At 38.9% G+C, this 25,663-nt stretch overlaps 1 long non-coding RNA gene across 1 annotated transcript; it reads right to left on the bottom strand.

The window, feature by feature from the left end:
• Nucleotides 1–719: 719 nt before the first annotated feature.
• On the bottom strand, nucleotides 720–6,444 carry LOC145521167 (uncharacterized). The gene is made up of 3 exons (XR_014065190.1): nucleotides 6,413–6,444; nucleotides 2,962–2,993; nucleotides 720–2,618 (listed from the first exon to the last, which is right to left on the bottom strand). It is a non-coding gene; the product is annotated as an uncharacterized LOC145521167 (long non-coding RNA).
• Between the last annotated feature and the right edge of the window lie 19,219 nt (nucleotides 6,445–25,663).

The raw sequence follows: 25,663 nt of genomic DNA, 5'->3' as shown, positions 1-25,663 counted from the left end.
ACACACACACGGTGATGATAATAAGAATAGCACATATCAAATACTTAATCTTAAACTGATTATTTTATCCTTTTTCTCCTGTAGACTTAATTCTCTTCAGAACCTTTGCAGATTATAAAAACCCATGTGAGAACTCTCAAAACTCTGAAATGAAGGTATCATGGCTATAAGAGATAATCCCAATTTTGCAAATAAAATGATATTTTTAACTCAGTTTGCAACTGTCTCTGCTGATGAGAGAATGCAAAGTAGTAGATAATCAAGTCATTTATACATAGTTGGGGACCTTGTTCTGTGATGAGCTCAGCAGTAAATTTTCTTTCCTAATTGCATTTTGCCTACAGCGGCACGGAAATGAGTTTGGATTGTGTAAGCATCTGTTGACCAGGTGATAAAGAAGATAATCACTGGGTAGGACAGGAACAGAAAGCATTTTTAAATGTTTTAAAATTCTCCATGGAATCCTCAAAGCAGATAATCCAATGAAGTAGAGCAGTGAATGTCAATGAAGAAATTATTTTGTTTGACTCCATCATTATGACTTTTAACATAGCGTTATATTTTTTTATTTTGCAATAACTAAAAACAATTTTAGCTACTTTAGTTAGAAGAACTTTTATTAACTATAAGATTTAATACCACTTGAGGACTCTCTTGTTTCAATTACCATCTTCTTAAAATAGCACAAGAAATGGTTGAAGCGTTATTCATTCTATTCATAAGTTAATGCTCTTTTAATTCTGTGAGTGAAGTGGATTAAAAATTCTTTAAGGAATGCTGCTGATCCACAGATCACAGTAGGTGGAGCTGGGCTTTAGAGAACAAAATGATTCCTCTGTGCATATATAATATGATTGGGGAGCCAGGATAGGAAGTATAAGAGCATAAACTGGTTTGCAGTGAAAGTGTAGCAGGGTCAACTGAACTGGGAACTGTCATCTGAGGTATGCCTCCTGAGATTTACAGGTGCAAGGCATTGCTAGAGGATTCTTTTCTTAAATGTTATTTAAGGGACTTCCCTGGTGGTCCGGTGGCTAAGGCTCCACACTCCCAATGCAGGTGGCCGAGGTTTGATCCCTGGCCAAGGAACTAGATCCCACATGCCGCAACTAAAGATCCTGCATGCTGTAACAAAGACCTGGTACAGCCCAAATAAATAAATAACTTTTTAAATGTCGCTGAAAACAATTTGTCGCCATAGTGACATCAGCATCATGGCTTCATGATGCTCCCATGGTCTCTTCCCTTCCATCTACAACTTGTAAAACATCCATAACTCAACAAAGGCTCCTCCGCCCGACACACCAGGATGCCAGAGAGATCTACAGGTCTGTAGATCTCAAGGTGAGTGGATTGGAACAGCACAGAGCAGGTAGAACCCAGGGAACAATGGAGGCAGTGCCCACAATCCCAGCCCCTCCAGTCACAGCCCGAGAGAATGCAGAAGCAGCAGCAGAGATGCCACGACGACTCTGGCCTCCCTGCAGCACAGGGGATCAGGTGAAGTGGCAGTGGGCCTGGCTAACCTGACAATCCCGGATGTGGCAGAGACACCTGCAGCCTTGGCTCACCAACCTTCCCTCTCCACAGTAGTGGTGCCCGCGACATAGAACGCGGCAGAGAAGTCATCATCCCCGTGCCCCCAGTGGCAACACCGGCAGCAGAAGGGACACTGGAAGTAGCAAGGCTCCAACAGCCCCAGAGGCACAAGCAGTGATGACAAGGCAGGGACGGAAGGCGCTAATTCATAGTGTATAGCCAGAGAAAGCGCGGGTAAGAAAAACCAAAAATTTGTGCTGTAGCGCCACCTACTGAAAAGTGAAAGAAAGGCCTCTAATTACCAACCTGTTGAATTGTTACAAGTTTTCAAAAAGTTTTTTCCAAAGAAAAAACACATTTGTTACTTCAAATGCACTGCAAAGGAGTAGCACATCAAGGCACCATGAAAAACCGTGGCCACACAGAATCACACAAAGAAAATGACAATTCTCCAGCAACCAAACATAAAGTCATGAAAGACTGTGATCTAACTGACAGAGAATGCAAGACAGCTGTCATGAAGAAACGCAGCAAGTTAGAAGAAAATTCAGACAGGCAGTTCAATGAGCTCAGGGATAATATTAACAAATAGAAATAATATTTTACCAAAGAGATTGAAACTTTAAAATAGAGCAAGACGGAAATTCTGGGACTTAAGAACTCAGTGCATTAGAAACCATTGGAAATAGAGCAGATCGCATGGAATTCAAAGATAGAAATCTAGAAATGATTCAGGTAGATGAGGAGAGAGAACTAAATTTTCTGGTGAAGAAACTCTATGAGAACTACCTGACTCCTTTAGAAAAGGCAACATAAAGATAAGGATATCCCAAAAGGAGAAGAGAGGGAGAAGGGAGCAGAGAACTTATTTAAAGAAGTAACAGCTGAGAACTTCCCAAACCTGAGAGAGTAACTGGATGTACAAGTCCACAGAGCTAATACAGCACTTGATAATGCAAAATACACCCTCTCAGGAGTTCCCTGGTGATCCAGCAGTTAAGACTTCATACTCCCAATGCAGGGGGTCCAGACTCAGTCCCTGGTCAAAGAACTAGATCCTGCATGCTTCAACTAAGACTCTGTGAAGACAAATAAATAAATAATTTTTTTTTAAAAAAGACCTTCTCCAAGACATATTATATTAAAATTGTCAAAAGTCAATGATTAAAAAAGAATTTTAAAGGCAACTGGGGATAAAAAGGCAGTAACCTACAAAGGAACATTCACCAGGCTATCAGCATATTTCTCAGCAGAAACTTTATAGTCCAGAAGAGAGTGGAATGGCATATTCAAAATATTGAAAAATAAAAAACTGTCCACCGAAAAATTATATGGAGCAAAGTTACCATTCAAATATGAAGAAAAAAGAAAGACTTTCCCAGACAAACAAAAGCCGAGGGAGTTGATCACCATTAGACTTACCTTACAAGAGATGTTGAAAGGAAATATTCTACCTGAAACAAAAGACAAAAGTAAATAAAACTTTGATCAGGTGATAGACAGAATCAAAAAATTGCAACTGTGTATCCGAATAGGTTGCTAAACACAATTACAGCACAAAGGTTAAAGTAGGAGGAAGCACTGAAAGCAACTATAGCTATTTCAGTTTGCTTGAGCCCATAAATAATAAGGGATAAATTATGGAACCTATATAGACAAATGAAGATATGATGCTATCAGGAGAAAATTGACATTTTATCTGTAAGACATGGATATAAAGCTTATGGTAACCACAAAACAAAAATCGAGAGCAGAGACACAAAATATAAAAAAAAGAAGAAACTGAGGAGAAAAATCATAGAAAATCATCAAACTAAAATAGAAGACAGAAACACAAAGAAAAAGAAAAAATGGAGACATAGAGTAGTCAGAAAATAAAAGATAAAATGGCAGTACTAGATCCTCATTTATCAGTAGCCACCCTAAATATAGCAATGCCAAAGAATGCTCAAACTACCACACAATTGCACTCATCTCACACACTAGTAAAGTAATGCTCAAAATTCTCCAAGCCAGGCTTCAACGGAACATGAACCGTGAACTTCCAGATGTTCAAGCTAGCTTTAGAAAAGGCAGAGGAACCAGAGATCAAATTGCCAACATCTGCTGGATCATCAAAAAAGCTAGAGAGTTCCAGAAAAACATCTATTTCTGCTTTATTGACTATGTCAAAGCCTTTGACTGTAGGGATCACAATAAACTGTGGAAAATTCAGAAAGAGATGGGAATACCAGACCACCTTACCTGCCTCTTGAGAAACCTGTATGCAGGTCAGGAAGCAACAGTTAGAACTGGACATGGAACAACAGACTGGTTCCAAATAGGAAAAGGAGTACGTCAAGGCTGTATATTGTCACCCTGCTTATTTAACTTATATGTGGAGTACATCATGAGAAACGCTGGGCTGGAAGAAACACAAGCTGGAATCAAGGTTGCTGGGAGAAATATCAATAACCTCAGATATGCAGATGACACCACCCTTATGGCAGAAAGTGAAGAAGAACTAAAGAGCCTCTTGATGAAGGTGAAAGAGGAGAGTGAAAAAGTTGGCTTAAAGCTCAACATTCAGAAAACGAAGATCGTGGCATCCGGTCCCATCACTTCATGGCAAATAGATGGGGAAACAGTGGAAACAGTGACTGACTTTATTTTTCTGGGCTCCAAAATCACTGCAGATGGTGATTGCAGCCAAGAAATTAAAAGACGCTTACTCCTTGGAAGAAAAGTTATGACCAACCTAGACAGCATATTAAAAAGCAGAAACATTACTTTGTCAACAAAGATCCATCTAGTCAAGGCTATGGTTTTTCCAGTGGTCATGTATGAATGTGAGAATTGGACTATAAAGAAACCTGAGCACCAAAGAACTGATGCTTTTGAACTGTGGTGTTGGAGAAGACTCTTGAGAGTCCCCTTGGACTGCAAGGAGATCCAACCAGTCCATCCTAGAGGAGATCCGTCCTGGGTGTTCATTGGAAGGACTGATGTGGAAGCTGAAACTCCAATACTTTGGGCACCTCATGCGAAGAACTGACTCATTTGAAAAGACCCTGATGCTGGGAAAGATTGAGGGCAGAAGGAGAAGGGGACGACAGAGGATGAGATGGTTGGATGGCATCACCGACTCAATGGACATGGGTTTGGGTGGATTCTGGGAGTTGGTGATGGACAGGGAGGCCTGGCATGCTGCGGTTCATGGGGTCGCAAAGAGTCAGACACGACTGAGCGACTGAACTGAACTGATACTTCCTTCAGGGCTTCCCTGGTAGCTCAGCTGGTAAAGAATCCACCTTCAATGCAGGACACCCCAGTTCAATTCCTGGGGCAGGAAGATCCCCTGGAGAAGGGATAGGCTACCCACTCTAGTATTCTTAGTCTTCTCTGGTGGCTCAGACTGTAAAGAATCCACCTGCAATGCAGGAGACCTGGGTTCAAGCCCTGGGTTGGGACAATCCCCTGGAGGAGGGCATGGCAACCCACTCTGGTATTCTTGCCTGGAGAATCCCATGGACAGAGGAGCCTGGCAGGCTGCAGCCTGCAGAGAGTGGGGTCACAAAGAGTGGGACACAACTGAGTGACTAAGCACAGCACAGCATATACTGCCTTTAATATACTGTACAACCGGGGACTTCCCTGGTTAAAACTCTGTGTTTCCACTGCAGTGGGCATGGATTTGATCCCTGGTCAGGGAACTAAGATCTCACACGCTGTGCAGTGCAGCCAATAAATAAAATAATATAACTTAAAAATATGTATATATTGTGCAACTGAATCAAACTAACATCTGGAAGGTTAGTGTAGCGAATTTCTAGATTTTGTCTATGTGTTTGCTTACTGACACCTGTAAGTAATTTCTATTTTGAGAGTCACTTTTGGAAACTACACAGGCATTGTGACATGGTCAAAACTTGAATGAGAAAAAAATATTGATATGAATGGAATGTCTGCAACTCTTAACATCACACTGATTTCATTGCTTGGATAAAGAAACTATGTATCCTGTAGCTCATGCATCAGTTTATCAGACAAAACCCCCTACCAAGGGGGTTCCCGGGTGGCTCAGTGATAAAGAATCTGTCTGCCAATACAGGAGACACAGGAGAGGCGGGTTCAATCCCTGGGTCGAGGAGATCCCCTGGAGGAGAAACTGGCAACCCACTCCAGTACTCTAGCCCAGAAAATTCTATGGACAGAGGAGCCTGGCAGGCTACAGTCCATGCGGTTGCAAATTGTCAGACATAACTTAGCAACTGAGTATGCACACATCCCCTACCAACCACCCAGAGGATCTTATTTCCAGTGCTATGGTCTTGTCAAAGCCCTGGTGTTAAACCATTGCCTTTTAAACAATTTTGGTTCAGAAAAGTGTAACAAAATACAAAGTTCTTTTCTAGTACACCTAAGATTGCTGGATTTCCAAAAGGTGTTCTGGAAACACAACAGAACTCAAAGCAAAAGATTTAGAGAAAAGGAATACCCATTCTCTGAATAACTTGATAGTTAATTCACAGTTTGGTTTAATTAGCAGATACTTTTAGCTGAGGTAAGACTTTCCACATACTTCCTACAGTTGATGTTATATACACTACTGAAAGTATCAGTAAAGAACATAAGCTGCCTTCCTAACATCTACTCTCTTTCTTCCTAATAGAATTCTAATTTTGCTCAGAGATCTCCCCCAAAAGACTGAGAGTAAAGAGACCTCTTTTTGAATTTGTTCTTGCAGTCATCACATGGCATTGCTCTGGCTCCTGTTGTAGAAAGAGAAGTCATGTGACCTCTGTTAGTCCAATCATAAATGGGGCAAAACATTCTTTCTCTATTAGGATGCAAACAAGAAACATCTGTTGGATCAGATAGTGCTGATACATACCTTGCAGTCACAAGCAAAGATGGTCTAAATTCATTGCCATCACACAGAGTATCGCAGAATAGAAGTATGGATAGAATTTAGATCTCTTATGACATCATTGAATTACTGAGTCACCAACCTGACTAAAACTAGATCTGTTTCCAGACTCTCTGTTATGGAAAACAATAAACTTCTTTTATTATATACTTCTTCATTGAATTGGGCTTTCATATTTATAGTCAGAAATATCCCAGTTGATTAAACCATTTCCAAGCTTCAGTCTGAAAGCCAAAATTACATGCAAATATCCATGTCAACTTTGCAGTGCTAGAGAAAGTGCTTTTATAGGTTAGAGTCAAGAGTTACAAGGTCTTCTCAGTTTCCTTGCAGAAAGAAATCTGAAAATAATTGGAAATGCTGGAGACTCTCTTTGGAGACTCCTCCTGTTTAAACAACTTTAAGACTTAAGTGTAAATTCATAATCCTTTCTTTTCTGGCATAGAGAAAAATCAATAACACCAGCTTTGCCAAGTTTGGAAACTCATCAATTTGAGTTTTCAATGCAAAAGAATCTTGGAAAATTTTGATGTTCTTTGACAACAATCTCCCTTTGAGTCACACTTTTTAGCCCCAACTTCCATCAAAATTAAAATGTCATAATTAATTTAGTGCTCAAGATAACTTTCACACTGCTATGTCAAATTCTTTTTCAAGTTTAATATCAGAAGTCTTAATCTGAGCAGAGTTAATGTTTACTTTTTAGGAGGGTTTTTGTTTTGTTTTTCACAAATTAGATTTATTTCAATTTTTCCAGAAAGTCACTATTAGATTTTACATGATTTTGTCCATGGACAAATTATTCTGGTCAAAATCAATTTCCAGTTGAGTAAAATAAATTACGTGAATTTGTTATGTATATGTTTTATGTATTTTTCTAGGGAGAAAAAAATTATGTTTTCTTCTGGTTCACAAATGAGTCATGACTCAAGAAGTTAAAACTGTTGCTGGAGAATGAATAATAATTGTAGGCAGTCAGAAAAATAACTACAACAGGGGAAAGAACAAGAAGAAATAAAATAAGATGTATCTAAAGAGTTTAAAAAAAAAAAATGTGTTTTGAGGGACTTCCCTGGTGGTCCAGTGGGTAAGACGCCACCCTTCCAATGCAGGGGAGCTGGGTTTGATCTCTGGTCAAGGAACTAGATCCCACATGTCTCTACTAAAGATCCTAGCACAGTGAAATAAATTAATATTTTTCAAAAGTAAAAATTATTGTTTAAAGAAAGAAATGAACATATTTGGTTGTATAACAACTTTGGTACACATTTGGGGCTAAAGTATACAGTTTTGAATCCTTTCCATTTTGTTAATGTTAGCTTTTAGACATCATACGTCTCATTTGGCAACTTTCTGAATATAAACAAATACATATTTTATAATCATTAACTTTCTGACAGTTAATCCAATCCTTTTTCTCTCATGCAGAATCACTCTCCTAGCTCCATAATCTTGGCAGTACTTTATTATTGTCAAAGAACAAAGTGTTTATGTAAATGTGAGATCATCTGCTTTGACTCCACCTCCAAACTATGCTCATTCACGTTCGATTCATACTTCTCTTTTGAGTCATTATGAGCATAAATTGTGTCTGGAAGTGTGGGTAGGTGTGTGCAGATAATTTACTGAACTGGTCAACAGGGAGGCCATGTGTCCAGACAATCTGAAAACTACCACTAGCTCATCATGTCTGTCTTTTCAGGAACTGATTGTATAGGTTGTGTGTGTGTGTGTGTGTGTGTGTGTGTTTGTGTGTGTTTGTGTGTGCGTGTATTAGTCACTCAGCCATGTCCAACTCTTTGCAACCCCATGGACTGTAGCCTGCCAAGTTCCTCTCTCCATGTAATTCTCCAGGCAAGAATACTAGAGTGGGTTGCCATTCCCTTCTGCAGAGTATCTTCCAAACCCAGAATCTGGGCCTGGAAACTCGTGTCTCCTGCATTGCAGGCAGATTCTTTACCATCTGCGCTAATATGGTTCAGTGGAAAATGTTCTGGACTTTGGGTTTGGAGGCACTGGTTATCATCTGTCTTTTCACTAACAAGCTGTAGGGCTCTGCAACTCCCTTCACCCATGCAGCTTCTCTCTTTATTTCCATAAAAAAAAGGTTGAGGCAACAGAGGTTCTTGATGTCAGTTCCAGCTGACACTTAAACTTCTGTGCTTATCATGCGAGACTCTAATTACCATACCTAATAGGAACCATCATTTTGCTGCTTATTGGTAGCTTTAGTGTGAAAGGGCTTTTTTTTTTTACTGAAGTAGAGTTGATTTACGTCATGTTAGTTTCAAGTGTACAGCAAAGTGATTCAGTTATACATATATATATATATATATATACCCACACATTCTTTTTTAGATTATTTTCCATTACAATTTATTATAAGATATGGAATATCCTTCCCTGTGCTATACAGTAGATCCCTGATGTTTTTCTATTTCATATATAGTAGCTTGTAACTATTAATCCTGGGCTTCCCTGGTGGCTCAGACAGTAAGGAATATGCCTGCAATGCAGGAGACCCGGGTTTGATCCCTGGGTTGGGAAGATCCCTGGGAGTAGGAAATGACAACCCACTCCAGTATTCTTGCCTGGAAAATTCCATGGACAGAGGAGCCTGGTGGGCTACAGTTCACAGGGTCGCAAAGAGTCTGACACAACTAAATGACTAACACTTTCGCTTTCATCTATTAATCCTAAACCCCTAATTTATCCCTCCCCCTACTTTCCCCTTAGGTAGTCGTAAGTTTGTTTTCTATGTCTGTGAGTCTATTTCTGTTTTGTAAATAAATTCATTTGTATCATTTTTTTTAGATTCCACATATGTGATATCAAATGATACTTGTCTTTCTCTGCTTCATATCGTATTTTACTTAGTATGATAATCTCTAGGGCCATCCTTGTTGTTCCAAATGGCATTATTTCATTCTTTTTTATAGGTGAATAATATTCCCATTATAAGTGTGTGTGTGTGTATAGCACCTTCTTTATCCACTCATCTGTTGATGGACATTTAAGTTGCTTCCATGTCTTGGCTATTGTAAATTGTGCTGCTATAAACACTGGGGTGCACGTATCTTTTCTAGTTAAAATTTTCATCTTTTCCAGATATATGCCCAGGAGTGAGATTGCTGGATCATATGGTAGCTCTATTTTTAGTTTTTCAAGGACCATCCATACTGGTTTTCATAGTGGCTACACAATTTACATTCCCATGTAAATTGTGGGGTTCTGAAAGGGCTTCTTTTAAACTAATATAAAGAGTGCTAAATACTCTAAATTAAAATGTAGATAAGCAAACAGATGACATAAAAATCCTCAGTGACTTTTTGAGAGTCTAACAGCTCTAGCCTCCCATGAGCGTTGGCATTTCCTTGAATTGCAGAAACTGTGTTTACCATTTCACAGGTAAATATTTACATGCCTAAGTAATGACTCCACAAAGCTATGAGAAATGAAGAGGATAATTTATGTCCTCATAAATTATCATTTATGATCCATACTTTGTCATTCAGTTCCATTGAAGAAACTCTTCTTAATATCTTTTATATCTTCTCCTGTGTCCTAGAACAGAAGAAAGAGCTGTTCAGCTACTGCTGAGGCTGAAGTATTCCATGCAAGCTGGTACTCTTTACATAGGCAAAGAAATAATTACTTTTTTTAACACTTACTACATGCTATATTATGTGTGTCACATATACTATTTAATTTTCACCACTCCCCTTTGATATTAAGAACAATTTCCTGACCTCAGAGAAGTCAAGTAACTTAACCAAAGACAACCTAGTAAGCAGTGGAACTGAGATTTGAACCTGATCGTCTAGAGCTGGTGCCTTCGGGTTTTTTTGCCTGGGGAGAGGGGGAGGTGATGTGCATATAGTTGCTTTACAACGTTGTGTTAATTTCTGCCGTACAATGAAGTGAATTAGCTGTATGTATACAATTATCCTCTCCCTCTTGAACCTCCCTCCCACTCCCCCATCCCAACCCCTTACGTCATTATGGAGCACCAAGCTGTGCTCCTTGTGTTTTACAGCAACTTCCTACTATCTATCTGTTTTACACAAGGCAGGGCGCGTACATCAGTCTCAATCCCACTCCCCACTGTGTCCAATTGTCCCTTTTCTATGTCTGTGTCTCTATCCCTGCCCTGGAAATAGGTTCATCTGTATCATTTTTCTGGATTCCACGTATATGCATTAATACACGATATTTGTTTTTCTCTTTCTGACTTACTTTGCCCTATATGACAGACTCAGGCTCTGTATCAGAGGCAACTGATCCACCAAGGAAGCTTGTCTTTAGGCATTAAAAGCCTGATCTCTTTTTATTCTTAATTATAGACCACATTTTTCCCATAAGCATCTATCTCCTCTCTACTTCCACCATAATTATCCAATTGTCCAAATAACCTACTCCCTTCCTCAGTTCTCTCTAGAAAACAGCTACCTTCTAAATGTACTTCAGAAGATTTTACAGCTTTACTTGTCTTGGAGGAATAAAAAAAAGTGTTGGAGACACTGCCCTAGACAGTTCCCCTTCTGTCTTAGACGGGATCTCCTCAGAACAGACCGAGATGGAAAGTTGTGTGCAGACTTTGGTTGGGGAGTCCTCTGAGGAGATTTGCCTGCAAGGAAATGAAGAAAGAAGGACTGAGGAAGGGTGAACCCAGGAGTGGGTCAGCTCTCAAGAGGCATCTGGGATGAGCCCCATGGTACTCACTGCACCCCATCAGACTGGAGAACTGAATTTGTGTCTTCAGTGTAATTACGTCTTTCTCTTCCCAACAAAGGGTTTCTCTCTTGGGAAAATAAATGGAACAAAGGAAGATTATAAAATATGAAAGTTCTAAAAATAATAGAATGAAACTGGGAGAGTTGAAGGAAAGTCAGTCAAATCTATGTGGAATATAGCATATTACTGATTCAACATCAAGCCACACAATTATATTCTATCTACCATGCAGTTTGTATACCATGAAACTTCCTGTGTGAGGTCCATGTTATCTGATTAAAGAAAACAGAGAGAGAGAGACAGGGGCAGAGGGAGGCGTGTAACAAAGTTTAGTTAAGGATGATAGAAGGCATTGCAGATTCAGAAACATCTTTAATATGTAATCAAAATGATGCAAATTCATGTTTTGGTTTCTATAAATAAGGAGGATTTGATTATCTTTAACTATCAGTGAGAATATCCTTCCCTTTCATCTTCCCTGAACTTGAATATTTTAAAATTTGTAACAGAGAGAACCATCTTTTTAAATCTAACTTAACATGTTGTTTCAGTTGAGTTTAGCCAAACCCCAAAAGAAAATCCTTTCCTAAGACATAATTAATTTATACAAGGTGCTGATTTAGCAGCTGCTAAATTAAGAACACGGGCTTCCCAGGTGGCAGAGTGGTCAAGAATTCGCCTGCCAATACAAGAGACACAAAAGACATGGGTTCGATCCCTGGGTAGGGAAGATCCTCTGGAGTAGGAAACGGTAACCTACTACAGTATTCTTGCCTGGAAAATTCCATGAACAGAGGAACCTGGCATGCTACAGTCCGTGAGGTCACAAAGAGTTGACCACAACTGAGTGACTGAGCATACACACAAATTAGGAACACAGATTTCAAGGTTTTCTACGTTCTTCTGGTCAAACTTTAAAGATATACTTTCAAAATATATATATACCTCAGATTCTGTGATAAGGGGTTTTCAGTGACTAAAAGATGTTGAGGAAAATGTTAAAGATATCAAGTCAAACGCATTGGCAGTATTATCTATGCTAAAAACAATTATTTACTTTTGTTCTAGTAAGAGATAATATAGTAAATATTGCAAATAATGCTTTTAGGCTAATATGATCAAATGCATTAATATCTCAACAACCACTGTAAAGTTTTGAGGAATGTTTGCATATAAAGAATAAAGAGGTATGTATGCATATAGTTAAAACAGTCTTCATAATTTTTAGTGTTCTAAGAATTATATTAAAAGCACTTTCCAAGTCTGTTTCTAAAGGAGACATCATTAATACTTCATTTTAAATAAATCATTCTAAGAATAGGATATAAATCTGTGGAAGGCAAAGTTTTTTATCTTTTTTTAACACCATGTTGTCAACAAGTGGAAGAGTAACTGACATAAAATAGGTGCTCAATAAATATCTGTTGAATTAATAAATTAGGACAAGTATAGTGAGGACTAGGAGAAAATACAACAAGAACTGGCCCTGGCTATTCAGTGACCATACTTTGTGTTAGAAAGAGAACTAGCAGGTATTTAAAGCAAATGGATTTGATCCAGATTTGGATTAACACTAAAACACTCTATTGAAACCTGTCCAAATTCTTTCCACAATCTTAGGTTTCTACATAAATGTTCTGAAGTCTTTTAAAATAGAACAACAGGCTTATGCCCAGAACCATGACAACTTTGTTTCAATAGAGAATTAAGAGGAAGCCGGTTTATGAAATATCTTTAAGATGAATTATTCATGCTGGGAAATCAACAAATTACTTACTGATTTAATTGTAATGCTTAACTGTGTTATCAGACCAAGAGATTGAAATGATCCTGAAAAATTCAGGAGAGACAAGAGAACTTGGCAAGTAAGGAACCGCACCCAATGGAGTCACATAAAGACCCTAAATGCTACGTCATCATCATTAATATATAATGTGCTCTCTGGTGGCTCAGAAGGTAAAGAATCTGCCTGCAATACAAGAAACCCAGGTTCGATTCCTGGGTTGGGAAGATCCCTGGAGAAGGGAATGGCTTCCCATTCCAGCATTCTAGGCAAGAACCTAGAGAATTCTCATGGGCAGAGGAGCCTGACAGGTTACCATCCATGGGGTCACAAAGAGTCGTACATGACTGAGCAACTAAGCACAGAATATAATCATTATAGCTAGCACCTAAAGAGTATTTCTTTCTGTGCCAAGTACTATCTGTGTGATTTCACATCTGCTAACTCACTTCCTCCTCACAACAATGACAAGGTTCCAAATAGGAATCAAGGCATCTGCTTTACTAAAGTTATTAAAAATTGGCAAATTCAGTTTCAACCTGATGTAAAAACTACAATTTTTGTCCCTCTCCCCTGAGTTGAAGATAGTCAGGGAATGACTGCCTTCACTTTTCCACCCACTGTCCTGCAGTACAGCTGAAACAGACAGAACTGAGGTCTAGACACAACAGGCTTGTGTGTCCCGGGGTCTTTTTTACTAACAGAACTTAAATGTGTAAACTTCAGTTTTTTCCCAGTTTTACCCACCTCTAGAAAGTTTTTTCAGTGGTTGGAAAATTATTACTGAAAATGATGCTGTTCTCTCCTGGGGAGTCAAGCAGATATCCTCTGTGCCTCCATGGAAAACTGCAGGGAGGAAAGTGAGTGTCCCAGTCTGTCCTACCCTGAACATCTCCAACAGCCAAATGAGAAAAACTGAGGATCAAGTAGACTTAGAAGCTTCCTCCACATCAAAGAAATGGCAAATGGCAAAGACAGATCTTGAGTCCCAGCACTCTGATGACTGTCCCCATCATATTCACTCTACCAACCTCTGGGATCCCCAACCTCTGGGATCTAGTGCCTGATGATCTGAGCTGCAGCTGATGTAATAATAATAGAAATAAGGTGCACAATTAATGTAATGCACTTAAATCATCTTAATAAACTCTCCCTCCCCTGGTGCCTGAAAACATTGTCTTTTACAAAACTGAGCCCTGGTGCCAAAAAGGTTGAGGACCGTTGCTCTACAGAACACTGGAAACCTTCCACTCAGATAAGTTTGATGAGAACTGAAAGGCAAAACTCTTGAACACTCTTCTAGAAATGCTCTCATGCCTTAACCAGATTCTCCTTTTCCCATAACTTTTTGCCACATGGTCTGAAAACATATCATTCAAACCACTTCTTTTTGAGCCAAGTGAAGAGATGGAGTGAACAGCAAAAAAGAAAAGAGAAAAGATCTAACTGTACTTCATCTTACATCAGCACATTTAAAAGTTGACTCCATTTTGACCTTGGTACATTTCCATTACTCAATAAGTACTCACTATATTGAATAATACAGTAAAGATCTTCGGTTTAGAGAGTTATCAATTGTGCCAAAAGCACTAATATTTTGCTTTGGCAAACATCAGACTCAGGAGCAGATGCTACATTATTCTCTTACGTATTTTCATCAGTCTTCATTCAACAGGTATCCAAATATGAAAGCGCTTGTTAGCTTACTTACCACTAAGTACATACACATAATTAATATGAGCTAGTTCATGCAGTATTTACCTTATTGCCTATTAACAGACTTAAACTGCAGAGTCTGAATAAATTTGACTACATGTTCCCACTAAGAAAAGGTCTTATCAGTCTAATGCCATTAAGGAAGGTCTTTCCTCTAATTTATTTTGTGGATTTCTTAATAACCAGTTTGAATGATTCACTGTGTTTCTAAAGTTCTTTTTAAGAATTCCACTATAATAATTTAGAGTTTAGTACCTAATCTTTCATTTAGCCTTTGCTCTCTTAAACTATTATTCTGCCAATAAGCTCTCCAGTCACAATTATAGTAAGAGATTCTATAACTTATTAGAGTAGAATTTGAGATGTGGAGTGAAAAGGGAATTAAAAATATCCTTTCTTCTTCCCAAGAAGTCCTGCCAATTTTGGACACAGTTAGCATGTCTGTGGCAGCCAAATAACTTTTGTTTCTGCTGTAATGCTTCCTAATCAAGTAAAAAATTTTAAAGGTTAAGTAACTTCAAGACCTCATAAAATCATGAGAAAAATCATTTCAGTTTTGAATAAGCCAGTAATTACTTCAGATAATGACATCCAGCTCATATGTCTTCTACTTCCTTTGGACAGATTTCCCTTGGTGTCCTTTGAAATGTTACTTTTTTTATTTGATCATCTGTTGTTAAGGTTATTGTTCAGAGACCTGATTTAAGTATGTAATGTTTGGTTTTAAGATCAACAGAAGTTGTTTCCACTAACCCTTCTAGAACCAGAGCATCCTTTCTGCTCACCCACCTTAATTTTGGTTTTCAGTGAGTCTGGGTAGTTTTACTGATGTATCCACTATTGGAGTCATATAGTTCTAAATCATTACATTGCCCATGACAATATAACCAATGTAGTAAAAGCTTAGAAATCATCAAAGAAATGCATTTCAGTAGTATGAAAAATGTTTCTAATGAAACTTTTTCTCTGTTTCTGATTGAATAAATCTATTCATGCCACCAAGTAATTAACTTTCAAAAATAACCAATAGACAAAACTTTTAAAAAGTCAGAGATCATACCTTGAATTGTAACAAAAATATGGTTATTTAAATATATATACTTTTGGAGTTATTTAACTTTTACTTAACGAATGTTTTTCCTGATCAATCTCCCTGATTAAATTCAACTTTACATTGGCCTCTGCTCATTTTTTCTTGAAAAGACTATAAAAAATTTTCCAAATTGGGCTTATTAACACAGTCCATCCTTCCTATTGTTGTAAGAAATTCCAATTTGATCCATTTCCTGGGGGTAATTGAATCTTGGTTGCTGCAACCTTTGCTTCAGTGGCTTTAGTTGTTAAGGTAAAGCCTCACTTCCCTAATACATCCTATGTCTGAAAGTGAAAGTCACTCAGTTGTGTCCGACTCTTTGCGACCCCATGGACTTCTCCAGGCCGGATACTGGAGTGGGTTGCCTTTCCCTTCTCCAGAGGATCTTCCCAACTCGGGGATCGAACCCAGGACTCCCGCAATGTGGGCGGATTCTTTACCAGCTAAGCCACCAGGGAAGCCCAAGAATACTGGAGTGTGTAGCCTATCCCTTCTCCAGCGGATCTTCCCAACACAGGAATCGAACCAGGGTCTCCTGCATTGCAGGCAGATTCTTCACCAACTGAGCTATCAAGGAAGCCCCAGGCAAATGTCTTTAAGACTCAAAGGCTACATCTTTAGACTTAAGAAACAAAAGCAGAGGTGGTTTCGGTGTGTGTGTGTGTGTTAGTTGCTCAGTCATGTCCAACTCTTTGCGACCCCATGGATTGTAGCCCACCAGGCTGCTCTGTCCATGAGATTCTCTAGGCAAGAATAATGGAGTTGTTTGCCATTCCCTTCTCAAGGGATCTTCCTGACCCAGGGATCGAACACACATCTCTTGTGTCTCTTGCAGTGGCAGGTGGATTCTTTACCACTGTCACCACTGTGGAAGAAGCCCGGTTTCAGTATACATGTGTGTAAAATATAAAACTGTCTTCCAAGATAAAGGGTCTATAATTCTGCTCTCACCAGGAAATTCAGGGCTCTGAGATGTTTTTCACAAAGTGGATAAATGAATTTGATCAATCCACAGTCTCTCAACCAGTCTTCCTTCAAACCGAACCACAGTCCCCTGAGTTTCAGTGTTTAGAGCAATTATGTGGCCTTCACAAGGAGTCCACTCGTGACTTGAAATTTAATACTGTGCCCTTAACCAATGGCAAGAGTGAGCCACCAACAAGAAAAGACAGGGACACTAGTTTTCAGTACTTAATTACATGCCTTTACAGATTAGGGTAACCCCAAGTATTATAGCACGTAATCCCTGACACGTCAGTGGCTTGACGCAGCAGAAATTGAGTTCGTTCTCAGATAATGGTCCAACTCAGGAACCCCTGATTGAGCAGTAGCCCTCCTTCATGTGATGATTTTAGACAGCCTCTTGTGTCTTCTGGTCCTGACATTCAAGGCCTCATAAGCTTCTACAATCACCGAATGACAAAAGAAAGCATGGAGAAACACCCCTGCTTCTTTAAACTGTGGCCCAGAAAGTAATACACATCAGTTTTGCCCACATTTCAGTGATGAGAAATTATCACAAAATCAAACCCAGGAGCAGGGGTAGGGGTAGGGTTGAAAATAGAGTCTTTGATTAGATGGCAACTTGCCAGTAATAAACCTAAACTAAAAAACAAGAAACACAAGTTTGATGTATAGCTGATCATCACCACCACAAGCATCATTGAACAACAATTAACTAACACCTGTTTTGTTCTGGATACTACATTGATATCCTGGGTCGAAAAGACCCCTTAGAGGAGGGCATGGCAACCCACTTTAGTATTCTTGCCTGGAGAATTCCATGGAGAAGGAGCCTGGAAGGCTACAGTCCATAGGGTTGCAGAGTCAGACACGACTGAAGTGATTTAGCACAAATGTACCACATTAATAATCAACATATGTGAAGTGACAATAAATTAACTACAGTAATTAACTATAATTTATTCACTCAGTCATTCAACAAATGCTTACTGAACTTCTTTTTTAGGAGGATGAATTAGGAGGTTGGTATGAACACACACACCCTACTATATATAAAATAGATAATCAACAAGGACCTACTGATTAGCATAGGGAAATCTACTCAGTAGTCTGTAATAACCTATATGGGACAAGAATATGAAAAAGAATAGGTATATGTATAACTATCGCTTTGCTGTACACCTGAAGCCAACACATCACTGTAAATCAACTATACTCCAATATAAAATAAAAATAAAATAAATAAAAAGGGGAAAAGATGAATTTCTACTGTGTGCCACTTGCTAGGCTGTGAACTAGGGAAGTAGGGCAGTGTTCCCAATCCTGTGTAGGAGATAGGGCTGAGCAGTTCTAGAATACCCACAAAGGAAATCAAGTACATTTTTAGGGTTCCATTGCAGAAACATGAGAAAAGAGACTTCTCCATTTCCTTTTTCTCTATAAGAAAGCTTTTGAGATAATTTCATCCTTGATATGTCCTTAAAAGTCATTAAAATGCTCATCAAAAGAAAAACAAGAACTTTGTAGTCTTCCCCACACTTGATTAGCATTTTAAAATTATACATAGAAAGAACATCAAAATACTTTTATAGGGTGGGAAGAAGGTTCAAGTGGGAGGGGACATAGGTATACTTATAGCTGATTCACGTTGCTCTATGGCAGAAATCAGCACAACACTGTAAAGCAATTATCCTCCAAACTTTAAAAAAAGTCAAAAAATACTTTTATAATGCCTGTTCAGTTCAGTCGGTGAGTCGTGTCCGACGCTTTGTGACCCCATGGACCGCAGCACACCAGGCTTCCCTGCCCATCACCAACTCCCAGAGCCTACTCAAACTTGTCCATCGAGTTGATGATGCCATCCAATCATCTCATCCTCTGTCATCCCCTTCTCCTCCCACCTTCAATCTTTCCCAGCATCAGGGTCTTTTCCAATGAGTCAGTTCTTCGCATCAGGCCCCCAAAGTATTGGAGATTCAGCTTCAGCATCAGTCCTTCCAATGAATATTCAGGACTGATCTCCTTTAGGATTGACTGTTTGGATCTCCTTGCAGACCAAGGGACTCTCAAGAGTCTTCTCCAACACTACAGTTCAAAAGCATCAATTCTTCGGCGCTCAGCTTTCTTCACAGTACAACTCTCACATCCATACATGACTACTGGACTAGCCTTGACTAGATGGACCTTTGTTGACAAAGTAATGTCTCTGCTTTTTAATATGCTATCTAGGTTGGTCATAACTTTCCTTCCAAGGAGTAAGCATCTTTTAATTTCATGGCTGCAATCACCATCTGCAGTGATTTTGGAGCCCCCCAAAATAAAGTCTGTCACTGTTTTCATTGTTTCCCCATCTAATTGCAATGAAGTAATGGAACTGGATGCCATGATCTTAGTTTTCTGAGTGTTGAGTTTTAAGCCAACCTTTTCTCTGTCCTCTTTCATTTTCATCAAGAGGCTCATCAGAAAGTTCTTCGCTTTCTGCCATAGGGTGGTGTCATCTGTATATATGAGGTTATTGATATTTCTCCCAGCAATCTTGATTCCAGCTTGGGCTTCATCCAGCCTGGCATTTCACATGATGTACTCTGCATATAAGTTAAATAGCAGGGTGACAATATACAGCCTTGACATACTCCTTTCCCAATTTGGAACCAGTCAGTTGTTCCACGTCCAGTTCTAACAGTTGCTTCCTGACCTGCATACAGATTTCTCAGGAGGCAGGTCAGGTGGTCTGGTAGTCCCATCTCTTGAAGAATTTTCCACAGTTTGTTGTGATCCACACAGTCAAAGACTTTGGCATAGTCAATAAAGCAGAAGTAGATGTTTTTTCTGGAACTCTCTTGATTTTTCAATGATCCAGCAGATGTTGGGAATTTGATTTCTAGTTCTTCTGCCTTTTCTAAATCCAGTTTGAACATCTGGAAGTTCACAGTTCACATAATGTTGAAGCCTGGCTTGGAGAATTTTGAGCATTACTTTACTAGTGTGTGAGATGAGTGCTATTGTGCAGTAGTTTGAACATTCTCTGGCATTTCCTTTCTTTAGGATAGGAATAAAAACTGACCTTTTCCAGTCCTGGGCCCACTGCTGAGTTTTCCAACTTTGCTGGCATATTAAGTGCAGCACTTTAACAGCATTGTCTTTTAGGATTTGAAATAGCTCAACTGGAATTTCATCACCTTCACTAGGTCTGATAATGCCTGAGCCCTCTAAAATATCAACTTGGTCTTGAATATTTAAACAAGTCACTTTAGAAAAGACCTCACAAATGGGATAGGATTTGGGTCCTTGGAAAAAAAGAATAGGGTTCAAATGAGGAAAGTAGATGAACGAGGCAAGGTGTTCCAGGCCAAAGGAACTTGAATAGTGCTGGTCAGGAGGTGGGCTTTAAGGGGGTGCCATTATGGCTGGGAATGATCAATTAACATGAGAGGAGGAAAGGTTGTCTTAGTCTAGGCTCACTCAGGCTATGATTTAGAGAAATCAGGTCTATCTTTCCTGGTGAACTGTGAGCACCTGAAGGGAAGAACCACAGTCAGCCTTTAGCTCCAGTAGTGTATGTCCAGTTGTAAGTGTCTACCCAGCTTGGGAGAATTAAATACAATTGAATATGTGCATCTACTTGTACACGGTATACATGATATAACTATATATATCTATGGTATGCACATACGGGAAGACTTTTTAATCATCTTGACTTTGAAAACCATGTATTGTCAGATTGAGGACTTCCCTGGTGGTCCAGTGGTTGGGAATCCACCTCCCACGCGGGGGACGCAGGTTCAATCCCTGGTCCGGGAATATTCTACGTGCCCTGGGGAAACTAAGCCCATGCACCACAACTACTGAAGCCACATGCCTAGAGCCTGTGCTCTGCAACACAGTGAAAGCCCGCGTGCCACAACTAGAGAATAGCCCCTGCTCACCACAACGAGAGAAAGCTGGTGCACCACAACTACTGAAGTCCGTGGGTCTAGAGCCCATGCTCTGCAACAAGAGAAGCCACCACAGTGAGAGCCTCTGTATTGCAACTAGAGAATAGCCCCTGCTTGCTGCATCTAGAGAAAGCCGATGAGCAGCAGCAAAAGACCCAGCAGAGCCAAAAATAAATAAATACATAATTTTTTAAGTAATGAAAGTAAATTAAAAAAAAATATATTGTCGGATCAAGATGGGAAGAAGGTGAGTGCTCTTATGTGTCTAGGATTGGAATGCTTCTCACTTGTATCACAAATTATATTTACTGGAATCTTTTCTTTGTACATTTCACCTTATGTCATCACTTCTTTCTTTGTGCAGTAAATATTAGATCTGTTTTGTCACTTAATCTTCATCCCAGAAAACTACCATTATCTATTCTATTCATCCTAAACATCTGAAGTATTGGGAAAACTGTTAGTTAAAAATTCATGGTGACATTCTTCACATGTCGTAGAAGGAATTCTGGTCATGATTATTATTTCCAACATCTAGAAGGCTGTTATTCATTATTTATGTAGTTGTAGAAAGGGGAAAATTTTGATCACTACCTTGCTGTATTTCTTGTAAATGATAAAAAAAAAAAAAAGTAGCATGGAGGGTCACATTTCTATCACTTTTCTCATAAAAACTGGAATTCATGAACATGGCAGTTAGAAGAAATTATTTTTCTCTAGGTGGAACTGGGATTGAAATTAGATTGAATCAAAACGATGGTCCTCAAGACATTTGCTGCCATTTGGAAGGACAATGACTATTTTTTTAATTCTAGGGGTAAAAATCTTAGCTTTTCAGGTGCCAATCTAGACTAGTTACTAGTGACTGATCACTAATCAGTCATAAGCTTCTTTTGCTGAGTCTAGATACAACCTCTGGATCTTCAGCCCAGCACTCCCACAGCCAGGACCCATGAGTTGGAGTTTATATGAGGTGAAACTATTTGCTTTTCCTATTAACTCTGAAGTACCTCACCTATAACAGTTTAAAAAGAAAATATATAATCCTATAATATTTGCAGAGATATCCTGCCCTTTTAAATTCTAATTAGTGCTACTAATCCCCATAAACAATTTCAACACTGCTGGAAAACAGTGAAATCTAATTAACTGTGTTCTAGAAGGGACTGTGACAGATAATAGCTTAGCAACTAAGAGGGTTCGTCAGGGGTAAAAAGAAACATACAAAGTTCCCTTGGCCCCTTAATAACCATAATATTGATGAAGGAATAAAGAAAGGAGGCAAAAATTGACAAATATTATCAATTTGGGAGTCAGACAATACAACTATGGGAAAATCAAAACACATCTCCTTTTTGAGGCAAGACAGTCAAATACAAAGTAAACAAACAAATATAGGACCAAAAATAGGCAAATATATAGGATGCATGCTCTGTAGCCCCTCCCCACACTCACAGCAAATATCACTTCCCATTCACAGCACTATCACACTGAGCCAGGGTGCAGCCTTAAAATGCAGCCACTGGTACATGAGATGAGGCTTTGTTGTCACTCCCAGTCTTGTCTCTGTTGCCAACTCCAGATTTTATTTGGATTTGACCATTTTTTCCATTAATATCCTCTTTCCATTTCAACCCAGGGTGTCACATTGTATTTAGTTGTCACATTTCCTATCTCCTCTGGCCTGTGACAATTTCTCACCATTTTCTTCTTTTTCATGACCCTGATGTTCTTGAGGAGTTCTGACTGGGTATACTGCAGAATAACCCTAATCTTGTTTGCGTTTATTTATTTATTTATTGGCTGTGCCCGGTCTTAGTGGCAGCACAAGGGATCTTTGATCTTCGTTGTGGCCTGTGGACTGTAGTTCCCTGACCAGGGATTGAACCTGGGCCCCAAAGCATTGGGAGAATGGAGTTCTAGCCACTGGACCACCAGGGAAGTACCCTTCCACCACAGCCTTGCTGTCTGGTGCTTTTCTCATAATTAAACTGGGGTTATGGGTTTGGGGAAAGAATACAATGAGGAAGTGCCCTTCCCATGACATCATATCAGAGCATATCACATTTACATAATATCACGGGGAATAAACCTTCATCACTTGGTTAAGGTAGTGCTTGCCAGGATTATTCTCTGCAAAGTAATATTTTTCCCTTTCTCTACTCTATTTTTGGAAATGAGTCATTAAGTATAGTCTACCCTCAAGGGTGGGGAATTAAACTCCACTTCCTGGAGGGGGAGAATATGTACATATAGTATTTGGAATTCTTCTTTAAGGAAGATTTGTCTCTTCTCCACTGTTTATTCACTTATTCAACAATGTATATGTGTATATAGTCATAAGTCAGTCCTAAGGGGACAGTAGCCTTTCATTTTGGGGAAATTACTTTGATACAGATGTAGAGAACGATCTGTGGACACAAGGTGGGAAGGGGAGGGTGGGACAAACTGGGAGAGTAGCGCTGACATATATACACGACCCTTCGTGAAATAGAAGCTAGTGGGAAGTTGCTGTATAGCACAGGGAGCTCAGCTCGGTGCTCTGTGATGACCTGCGGGATGGAAGGGGGATGAGAGGGAAGGGATATATGTACATATATTAGCTGATTCACTTTGTTATACAGCAGAAACTAATACAACATTGTAAAGCAATTATACTTCAATTTTAATTAGATAAAAATAAATACATATATTATATATAATAAATATATGTAATAAAAAATACTCCAATTTTTAAAAAATGCTACTGATGCTTATATATGTAATTTATTTATATCAGTATGGACTCCTGAATGATTTTCTTCTCTTGATTATAATCCAATACTATGCTATTCGTTTTACTGCTCAAATTGTCCCAGCTTTTGCAGTCATTCTCATTAGGAGCTCTTTCAGTTAGCGTCTCTTGAATCATCTCTTTTATCAGACTGTTTTCCCTTGTCCTTTATGGACTGGATACATCTCTTTGAAAGATGATAGGGAAAAACAATCTGTCTTGTGAAGTGTAGATAAGGTTTTAGTTAATAGACAGTTTATATTGTAGGCAAATAAAGCCTTTTAATATGAAAAGCACCTGTAGAAGTGTTATTTGCTTTTCAGCTAAGAATAAAAATGAACTTTATGAAGTGTCTGTCATTTAAGTTAGCTGATGCTTGAGGTTGTATTAGCATATTTTTTTTGAAGTGACATGACTTTTTTTGGCCCAGCTTAATGACACAACTGAAGTACTCAATTCATCAGAGATGATCCGGGCTCCTTCCTGTGCTGTGCACATATTTTTATTTTAAGTCTTCTGCAGCACAATTGCCTTTGTACCAGACTCAAGGAAATGAGCATTTAAGCTGCCCCACAGAGCTAAGGTTTCCTACTGAGCTTCTACCTTGAGAAGTATTGCTGTCTCAGACCACTTGGCTCCACTCCAGCTGCCCCCAAGGGCATGTTTGTAAGAGAGATGTTTGTAGGTACCCATGTTGGGTTTTTTTTTTTTTTTTTTTTTTTGCTCAATCTATTGGATTGGCCAAAAGTTTACTCTGGTTTTTCTGTAAGATAGTATGGAAAAAAACTCAAGCTTTTTAGCCACCCCAATTCTTTAGGTTGAGAAGCAAGAAATAGTGTGTTGCCTAGGTCCTGTGAATGTACCTCAGATCTGTCAATGGTTGGTTGTGTGGCCCTGAAAAGATGCTCCATGCCTTTGGGTCTCAGTTTCCCTACCCTATCTGTGGGGCTTCCCTGGTGGCTCAGATGGTAAACAATCTGCCTGCAAAGCAGGAAACCCTGGGTTTGATCCCTGGGTCTGGAAGGTCCCCTGAAGAAGGGAATGGCTACCCACTCCTACATTCTTGTCTGGAAAATTCCATGGACAGAGGAGCCTGGCAGGCTACAGTCCATGGGGTCGCAAAGAGATGGACATGACTGAGCGACTAACACTTCCACATACACTTCCCTGTCTCTATAATTAGTAGTCATTTCTGAGCATCTAGTAGGTCTAACATCCTAGAGTTTTATGCTACAATTTTATGGTGGCCGGAAGAAGGCTATGTGCATATATTTATGTTTCAGTTCCAAGGGAAGTAGCCTCTAGTCTGAGGGAAATTATGTTTATAAATGTATTATTGATGCCCAATCAAAATACCAAGGATTCCTGATGTTTACTATTATTTTTCAAATTTACTTTTACATTTTCTGGTCTCAATTTTCTATTTTTAACTTTGAACACACACTTTTTCTGTCACACAGACACATTTATTCCTCGATTTGACTCCTAGGTTGATACTTAGCCATATCTTTAATTGACTGATTTTCTCCCACTTGGTCACTTGCTGTGGGTGGTGTATGGTTTCTCACTTTGATGAAAGTCTTGGGGTTGCCTTTGTTCCAGACTATCATCCCAAGAATGGTTGTATAGAAAATAGCCTTGGATGATAGAGATTGGAAAAGGAAAGCATATTTAGTCTAGTATGCCTCCTTTTGGAGTAGGGGGCAGGATGCTTACTGCCCACTATAAAAGATTTGGGCTTGAGAAATTGGTGCAAAAAATGCTAATACAGATAGGCTTATTATATAGTGATTTTTTTAATTGAACAAGAAAATTGGAAAAGAATACTATCTCTGCAAGTGACATGATTGTTTTCTCAGAAAAAAATCATAAGAATCTGTAAAATACCTGCTAAAATTTATGAGTATTTAGCAAGACAACAGATTCAAAATTAACATCCAAAAATTCATTGATTTCTCTATATAAGCAATAAAAATGGAAATTGAATTACAAATACTATTTGCAAAAACATATTAAAATACATAGAGATCAAGTTAAATATGTGCAAACCTCTATACTGAAAATTACAAATAATATGAGAGAAATTAAATATCAAAATAAATGGAGAATGCTACTTTCTTCACAGATTGGAGGACATACAATGTTGATAAATTTAAATTCTCCTTAAATTAGTCTATAATTTCTATACAATCACAACTAAAATTCCAGCAGGGTTTTT

Source organism: Giraffa tippelskirchi, chromosome 9 (assembly GCF_054371585.1).
Source record: "Giraffa tippelskirchi isolate mGirTip1 chromosome 9, T2T-mGirTip1v1.2.pri, whole genome shotgun sequence".
Taxonomy (NCBI): Eukaryota; Metazoa; Chordata; class Mammalia; order Artiodactyla; family Giraffidae; genus Giraffa; species Giraffa tippelskirchi.
The sequence above is the reverse complement of the archived record's forward strand: the minus strand, read 5'-3'. Positions and strand labels throughout refer to the sequence as shown.